Here is a 10365-nt window from a genome sequence, read left to right as displayed (position 1 = left end):
ATCTTACATATCTGAAAGTTAATTTTCACAAACAAGTTTAATTGTAGCTAATTAATAATCCACTGCATCGATCGATTTTAATTGTTCATTAATAAACATCATGATATCAATGATTTACATTGAGCAATATCGATATTTCCATAAAGCAATTCCATTCTACACGTGTCCCCGCAAAGCTTCTGTTTGCGCAACCGACAGCTTTTTGACAAAAAAAGCGCGCGCACCGGCACGGCCATGCGCACCGACCGAACTTCAACTGATCCGTGATCTCTTCGGGGAAGTTATTCAAACTGTTCTTGTTTACGCTTCACTGTAAAAATAAATTTATTTATTAGGTTAAATACAGTTCTACTGGTGTTATCTTGACGCTACATTGTTTCACTGAAAAATTTTACTAGTAAATTAATTAGCAAAAACCCCCATGTACTGTTTGAAAAATCTTGTATAAGTCAACAACCATGATTTTTATTGATAAACTGATAAATCAGTAGCTCTGAATAAAAATAAATAAGTTTAAACTTTTATCAAAAATTATACGCAGAAATAGTATAATCTTTTACTTATATTTTCTTTGCTCAAGCTGCCACTTGATTTAAGTCATGGTTTTTCTGACAAAGATTGATTCTTGAAATATTCTTAATATTATTTATAACGAATGGTAAAACAAACTTTTGAGTTGCTTTTCCAACATGTCACTATAATATACAATGTCTCTATTAAGGCTGACAATTGTAAATTCCACAAAATTTAATAAATGTCCTTCACTGGACAGTTGTAAATATAGCAGTGGTAAAAAATGCTATCACTAACTACTTTTAGCTTGATTATATTTCTAAACATATTACATATGGATTATTAAAATTCTGTATCAATTGACCTACTTATAAAATAATAATTTATTATTGCCACAAAAAAAAAATTTTTAAATAATAAAATGAAATAAAAAATTTTATAAGTAACTAAATACACTTTTCGAGAAATTTTTTGTTTAAAGATTCTTATTTTACTCAGCTTTAAAATTATTAAGAACTTTATTGTTTTTTTGAAAATTAAAAACCTTGAAGATGTTGGCTTCTATAACAAAAAATCGGATAATTTACCTTTTATTCTAAATATAATCAGTTATAATGACTAAAACACAGCAATTGATTGACTGTAAATTCGATAAAATTAATATAAGTTAATAACACTGCCTAGAGATTAAAAGGGTTCATATAATATTTAAAACAAGTTTTTTTTTCTTTAAAAACTAAATTGTAGCTTTGTTATTAGTACAGAACACTGAATTATGTAAAAAAAACTTATACTGTTAACTGCTAAGCACTTTTGAAACTTTTTGAAAATGCATGCATTTTGTTAGAATATTTGTTAATTTGAGGTCTATCCATGTTTGGCCTCACATTGGCAAGTTCTCAATGTTTTTATTATATATATTATTATATATATGAGCACTACATATTGTCATTGCAAATTGAAGGCTTCTTGAGTATTCTTCCAGACATTCGCAATAATACCATTCTTTACACGCACACAACAAAATAATTTTTTGAATTAGATCTTGAAACCTAAAGATATAAAAAATGTTCAAAACATAGATCTGCGGAGAAAAACGTCCTCAACCGACATTCAAAAACAAGTAAAGTTAAAGAAAACTTTAACAACAATATTTGAAAGTAGAGGGGAAAAATGTATAACCAGCATCATCTTGATTGTTACAATGTCGCTGTAGAAGAATAAAAGCGATGTTTGCAAATCCATAACAAAAGTATTTTCTTTCGTTATTAGTTTTCTTGACTGTGAGCACTGTTACTTAGTTCACTTGACCTTGATTTAATTTTTAAGTATATGTAATTTAATTGTTTTATATGTATTGTTAATTAGAGTTAGATTCAACATTTTTTATATAACTATATAAAAGCTTACATTTGGGTGGATTAAAAAGACCAAATGAACCATTTTTCTGGCAAGGTGGTAAACAATGAAAATGTAAATAAAAAAATATACGAAGTTAATAAATAACTATTCCAACTCTGTTGGTGAATATTTCTCGCGAAATAAAAATTCAAGGATAGATACAGCGTTATCTGTGTAAAAATGTACTACAAAATTTATATTTTGCATTGGTTGAATAATTATAGCTATTATTTTGTAGAATCTCTTTAAGATTAAAAATATAGTATTGAACCTATTTGCATCCTGGCTGTCTTACTTTAGCCCGCCTGTGGGGCAAAAAGGGCCAGGTAACAAATTTTTGTAAAACAGCAAATAACACATTTCCACCATGATGATTAGCTAGGAATTTTACTAAATACAGTCAGATAGTTGTTACGATGATATGCGTTATTTGTTGTGATATATATTACTTTGCTTTTTCCAATACAATTGCTCAAAGTCAAATTCAACTTTTGTGCCCCACTTTATCCTACTAATCCAACAAAAAAATGATTAAGTTTAATTACAAAATATGTAGATTGAAATAATATCTTGTTCATACATATGCAATTACAATTAACAAGCAATACAATTATTTTTCAATAATTTAAGTTAAACTGCTATATATCACAAAAGTATTACCGTTAAATAGAATAATAATTGAAAATCAAAATTATTCTAAAACCATTGACGTTAATGTTAACGTTACGTCTTCATGATCTAGAATTCCAGACTCTATCTAGACTAACTCACTCACTCTGTCTCCGAGAGTCCGTATTATTGTGTAACGCGTATTTCTACCGGAAAATTCATACGATAATCTTACTAGCGCCCCCAGTTTAGTCGTGTATACTTCTTCGTCTATTTCACTCTGTCCTCTTCATTGTGTCCTCACTCCTGGCCAAGTTCCGGGTTCAGGACTCCCGTGGCTCGGAGTCAAAAACTCGGCGTGGGTGGCGATGGATGGGCGACCAGTTCGGAAGTCGGGCTGGAAAGTGGAGTCACAACCGCTGGCAACCCGAGAGCTTCGTACAGTTTTGCTGTACGAGATTCACTACGAAACTCTCGTTTCGCAACTCAAGAACTTAAACACAGAGTCGCATTAAAACTGGTCCTTATATAAAATCGAAACTGTGTTAAATAGAGAAAAAAATCGTTGGTTAAGTAGTATATGTATATAATATTTGATTCACTACGAAACTCTCGTTTCGCAACTCAAGAACTTAAACACAGAGTCGCATTAAAACTGTTTCTTATATAAAATCAAGACTGTGTTAAATAATCGAAAAATTGTTAGTTAAGTAGTATAGGAATATAATATTTGATATTACACCAAGAGGCGAGTCAGTGAACTAAGATTCAAGGTTGATATAAGATTGTCAGAGCAAGAGATTGAGCTTTATGCATTTCATATATGCATATATACACATATATAACATATAAAGCCATAAATAAATGTCGACAATCATCACAGAAATTTCAAAACTCCTTTATAATTAAACGTGTAAATTAAAAAATATAGAATATCCTATTTGAGACCTATGGTGTAAATGAATTATCTGTCAAAAAAAAAATTATGAAACAAAAATATTTGAAAGATTTGAAAATAATCAATCTCACTAACCAACATTTGAGAAAACCAATCAGCAATACATAAATAAAAATATAAAATTTTGACACTAGCAGATACAGAATATTGTGTTAGAGGCTTATCCAATTTGATTGGCCGTATGAGTATGCTAACAAAACATATATGTTTATTATGCGTTTTTTTGTTATAAGAATAACAATAAAAAATAATATACAATAATAAAATCATATAAAATATTTGTCGGTATTTATTTAAATATATAAATAGGGTAGTAAATGGCCCATAGGTGCAATTTGAATTTCAGTAATTATATTGTCCAAACCAAATAAACTATGTCACAATACATAAATATATTTTCTTACTATTTTTCTAAAATTTGTCATTTGTTCCTTTTTACCAAATACGCAGGTTTCAGACTGATCCAATGTTTTTTTTTTAAATTTTAAATGGATTTTACGTGATAATAGCTACATTACTCTACTAATGCGAAATTCAATTTTTTTTTAACTCTGTTTTATTCAGCAATCAGAAATACATAAGAATTCCTATAAGCTAAATTGGCAATATTTGAGAGCGATGTCTAAGAAGAACTCCAATGAGATCTTCTTAGTTTAACCATTAAAAAGATAATGATATATTGAAACTAATCTAAGACTAAATCTAAAGGCCTTTGACGTTTTAATTTTCTTACGCCGAATGGTTGTAAAAAGTTCCCCTATTAATGGGTTTAAATGTGATTCCAGTTTACCTTTGTATTTTTCATTAAATTTAAATTTTATGGCTACATTTTTTACAAAGATCACACAACGCACAACTTTGATCTGGTATTTCTTGAAAAATATTCATTAACAAAGTTGCAATAACTATTAATTCAATTAATTTCTTGTAAAATTGCCATTTGTAACTTTCTTATTGTTAACACCTTTACCACTGTAAAGATTTAGTGGGTCGTTTTTGTCCCACCCACATGTAAGCTTTTATAGAGGCAAAATAAAAATATCTGTTGAATTTAACTCTACATATAATAATACACCTTATAAAACAACTAAATAATGTATCCTTAAAATTTATATTCAGGTGATGTATACCAGAGAGGAGCAGTACACACAACCAAAAAGACTAACAAGAGAAACAAATACTTTTGTTATGAATATTGAAACATGGGTGTTTATATCCTGGCAGCGACATGGTAAAAGTTAAGGCAATAGCTGGTCACACATCTTTTGCCTTCTATTTTAAAATTGTATTGTCAAAAAATTCTATAGATTATAGAATATAATTCTATAGATTGAGATAATGGTTGTGGAATGGAGAGCTTTAAGCTCCGGTATACCCTAGTAATCATATATATTTATATAATATATATATATATATATATATTTATATGATTATATTAAAGTTTTGTACGAAAATAGCATGGAAAAAGCGAACAAATGAACGAATAAAACTCATTCATTTGTCGCTAAGTTATACGTAAAACACTTTTTTAAATTTTCAAAAAATTTTCCATGCTCTTTCCATACGAAGTTTTATTGAATTGCGCTCTATCTAAACGTTGATATTAAGAGCTAAAACTTTCAGAGAATTGTTTTTTATCAATTTGGAACCATTTGAGCCCCTGGGAGCAAGGAAATTCGAAAATGACCATTTTAAGGACCACCCTAATATATATATATATATATATATATATAATATATATATATATATATATATATATATATGCATTTATTAACTTTTCACTCGTTTGTCTCGTTGAATTTATCTCTGATATTTATTATCGGCAAGTCTATTTTCATCGCCATCTTATCACTTACAATACACTGTATACTGTATATAGAGAATACATATATAATATAAATTCTGTTGGTACCTATTTATGTGGCACTAAATGAGCGCGATTTATTTGAAGTCATTTGTTCAGACCCTCAGAAGTATTGTAATGCCAATCTTATTCAGTCCTATACCATTATATTATGGATCTGTACGCGTTATCGGTACATTCCATCTTCTTACAAGATTTGCTTCGTCTGGTCCTTCGTATTCTGTCTTTATTACGTCGTAATGATTGCCATAACTCATAAACCCTCAGTCAGTTTTGGAGGGCTCACGATTTGTGGCGTCGCCGACCCATTCTGGATCAGGGGTGCGACACGGACGATTCGAAACTGCTACTTGTTGAGCAGATAGCACATTTGTCTAGAGTTGTCCAGCTTAGTGTCTTAGGACAAATTGCTGTGACTTGCATTTTTGGTAAACCTTAGTTTTTTTCACAATTTATAAAATATTCGTGCCTATTTTTTTTTCATTTTTATTATTAATGCAAAATTTTTAAACAAAATCGACAGTACTACTATATTAATTATTTATTCTATGGAAAACACTAATAAGGGATCGTTTAAGTATTACGTAAGCAGATTTATTACATTCATTTACCCCCCCCCATCCCCCCTGTCAGCAAAAGTAAGCAAAGTACTTACCCCCTACCGCCATGCTTACGTAAATATTTTGCATTAATATATTTTTTAAATATGATAATTATTAGGTTATAATTATAATTTTAAAAATAAGAAAATAGGTTTAGGATGTAGAGATTTTACTGATATGGTATTCAACATAGAGTAACAAAATTATTATTATCTTACGAACATAACAAACTTATTTTAAATTTTTGGTACTGGCAAAGACAATGTAAGGTTCACATTCGGTAAAAAAATAAAAATACAAAATAAAAATAAAAAAATAAAAATACTACCTATGACGTAATCATCATCCAGACTCCCCTGCTACCCATGTCAACCCAAAATAAGCAAATCAATAACCCCCCCGCCTCTCTATAGTGCTTACGTGATACTTGAACGGCCCCAAATACCTGAATACAATTTTTAAGTAAACGTTAAATATTTGTTTTATATCATGTATTGCTATTTTGAAGTTAGATTCAACTATTTTTTTATGTAATCTCTCGAATATTTATTTATTTATTTATTTATTTATTTATTAATTTTACAAGCCGTCGGTATAATATTTAATATTATAATAAGGCTTAAGTCAATATTTTATAGGTTTAATATAGTTTAATTAATTATTAGCTATTTTATTACTTAATTTATTTACTATAAACCTATTTATATTTACTTAATTATAATTTTTTTTTTTTCTTTTTCTTTTCTTTAAATATAACTAGTTTGTTTGTTACAAGTGTTTTTAAAAATTTAATAAGTAATTTTAATAAGCTTTACAATACATACTTTTACAATATTAACAAATTTTAGGTTATTTTATGATATTTTAACAAATTTAAGTATCTTATATTATTGTAATTATTATTATTATTATTATTAATATTATCATTATCATTTTTATTGTTATTGTCAAATATTTTTACAATTATTTTTCATTTTTTATTTTACAAATTTTTAGGTATTTTGATGAAGGAAATATTTTGTTTCACAATTTTTAAGTGTTTTTAAATATAAGTTTTTGGTTAACTAATTATTAAGTAATTTAACAATAACAGTCAAAATAAAAAAATTAAAATTTTGTTTCACAATTTTAAAGTGTTTTGATGAATTATAAGTTTGTAGTTAACTAATTATTAAGTATTTTAACAATAACAGTCTTATGAAAATAATAATTAAGAAAAAAAAAAAAAAAAAAAAAAAAAAAAAAAAAAATGTTTCTCAAGTTTTTTGTTTTTTAAATTGTAAGTGTTTAATTAACTAATTATTAAGAATTTAACAATATAACAATAACAGTTATATAAAACAAAAAAAAAAAAAGAAAAAACAAACGAAGAAAGAAATAATAATAATAATAATAGTAACTTAGAAGTATTTAGTTTAACGAACGAATTATGTTGTCACGGGCATAGTACACATAGACATGGCTGGTAAGTGACATCAGTTGGTTTGGGCCCGTAGATTCGGAGGGATTTTTGCCATCGTCGATCCATCGATCTTGCTGCTGCCTGTAATAGAGAAATTTCTTCGAGCGGGAAAAGTCGCGTTAATGATTAGTTGAGATTTTCGGGAAAGTAATTTGAAAATCGAAATTTAAAAACTCCAGAGGGCTATAAAAAGTTAAATCCTTTAACGCATTACTTAGTACTTTATGAAATTTCTTGTTATCAAGGGTACGAACACGTAACGGCAGTTTATTCATAAATTGTATACCCATACCGCAGATAGTATTAAAGGAACTGTGTAGTTTATAGGTCCTACCTTTAATTATTTTATGTCTCGTATCGTGCTTGGTATTTGACATCGAAGACAAATTAAAAGAGTCTGGATTATTTTTTATGAAATTAAGTGTGACTAGAACAAATATACTCGGTACTGTTAAAATTTTTTGTTCATTGAAGATATTACGGCATGATGTCTTGGAGGATAGTGAAAAAATTATTCGAATTGCTCTCTTTTGAAGTTTAAAAACTTTAATTAGTTCATTAGAGAAACCCCAAAATTGGATACCGTAAGCAATGTGTGAATAGAAATTTGCGTAATAAATAGAAAGTAAACTGGATATTCCAATTTTTGATTTAAGGGTTCGCAGGATAAAGCATGTACGCGTTAATTTGAAGCATAAATGGTTGGAAACGTGTTCAGACCAGTTAAGATTCTTATTGATATAAACTCCAAGAAATTTAGATACTGAAGAGGATAAATTACATGAAGAGATTAAAATATTTTACATGTAGCTGCGGTAAAAAGGTCCATCTGAGCCTTTATATTGGCGAGATAAGCAATTTTACAAAAATAATTCAAATTAATAGTTATTCCAACTCTGATGATCAATTTTTCTTCAAAAAGTTTCTTGCAAAGATTATATTCAGTATCCGTTCAATATTTATAAAATAATGTGCCTATAAAATATGTATTTCAGTCAGAAGTTTTATACAATTCATTTGTAATGATTGTATTTCAATATGCAATGAGTTTGATTTTAATAAATTAAACAGAAAAACCTACCAAATCAAGATTCATGATAGTAGTAAGAGTTCATAAATTTTTTTCAGTAGGTAGACTTAATAATAAAACTGCATCGCATTGATTAAAATAATGTAGCTATTATTTCATAAAACCTTGTCAAAATTAAAAATAAAATTAATCTTTTTGCCTTAGCTGGTTTTTTTACACTCAGTCTATGGGGTAACAAGAACTAGGTGGCAATTTCTAAAAAAATATCACAAAAACATAGTTCTACATTAATAAATTAGCTGAAAATTTTACTGAACATAGTTAGATACTTGTTTGTTTATTATGTGTTATTTGTTTTAATGTAGTTAGTTTGATTTTCATAGTATAATTTCTAAAATTTCAATTAGACATTCAGAATTATTCAACTTACCTTCATCTATTCATTCATTTTTTGTCAATTTATTTCAACATGTACCAAGTACACTACGACATCTATTACATAATATTAAAATTCTACTACAATTTTAGAAAGAATCTGTTGCATTTTATTACACGTTAGTATTTTTTTTAAATATAGTAACAATATTTTATTAAGAACTAAAAAAAAATGATTCAACTCATCTTCATGCATTATTTTACATCTTTATTTTTTATCACTTTTGGTCAATTATTCCACAATAGCTATTCTGCGTTATTCAGATACTGCTACATTTTTAGAAATGATTTTGTTTTTTAATTTTATAGCTCACTTATTCTACGTTATTCAAATATTACAATTTTAAAAAGATTTTGAAATTTATTTGCATTTTATTAGAAGTTAATAATTCTGTAAAAAATAGTAACTTTATTCCCAAGCTGCTTCGTGGGTTCTCATCCCCTGGCTCGTCACATTTTCGGCACTTTAACTGCTTTCCACCCTACACGCAAGGGTGAATCATTGGATTCTATTTGACCGCTAGCTCGCTCTTTGGCAACGTCTTATGGACAAAGAAAATCACTCAAGTTTGTTCACCCTTCGATCGCTGAACAACTAAACGTCTCAATGTTTCGTGGAAGTCATAAACAATAGCAAAACTTGGTGTATCTAACTTTTATGAATCGGTTCTGAGCTATTGGGGTGATTCTCGACGTATTGTTTCAAGTAATATTTTGTCATTCGAGAGATAAATTATTTTCCTTCTACTGTTTTGTAAACATTAGAAAATATATAAATAGGTTAATATTAAAAGCATTATTATTCCAGTTTATGGTTTTATTATGTTTAATTATTTAGTAATAATATTTCCTTTAATATGCTGCAAATTTTACATTTTATAATAAAATTAATTACTTCAATAATTTTGCTTAATTCTAAAAATAGGTTTTATTTTATTTAGTAATAATGTTATATTTTTAATGAATAAAATTGAACTCTTACTGATTTGCTTGCAAATTTTAAGATTTTCGGCCAGTTTCAAGCCATTAAGAATCGTTTCTAGTCATTCTGAATTGTTTGACTTGGATTGGATGAATTATATGTTGAGTGTTTGTATATGTATGCAATTTTTTCTTAAAATTCACCGAGTTCAAAATTTATTTGATGCAATTTGATAAGATAAAATATTTTGCACTCTTTGTTATTCCGAAGAAACGGCTTGATCGATCGCAAATCTGATCTACACGAGTGGTTGTGGCAATCCGCCCTTGTTTTCATGAAAAATATTGAACCGATTTGAAAAAATTTAAAATGTTGCAAAGATATTAAAAATTGTAATTTATTTTGCGAAATAATAATACTTTAATGAAACTTTTTATGATAATAGTGTTTATAGTCATAACAAACATTCTAAAGTATTATGGACTTGTGGTTTAATGTGGTTTAATTATAGAAATTTATCTGATTTTTGAAATAACGAGCTGTGTCAAAATATTAGAATTTTAACATCA

The sequence above is a fragment of the Ctenocephalides felis genome, unplaced genomic scaffold, assembly GCF_003426905.1.
Source record: "Ctenocephalides felis isolate EL2017-DRISC unplaced genomic scaffold, ASM342690v1 CF-g0.4_SCAFFOLD_01886, whole genome shotgun sequence".
Taxonomy (NCBI): Eukaryota; Metazoa; Arthropoda; class Insecta; order Siphonaptera; family Pulicidae; genus Ctenocephalides; species Ctenocephalides felis.
Note: the sequence above shows the minus strand (reverse complement) of the source record.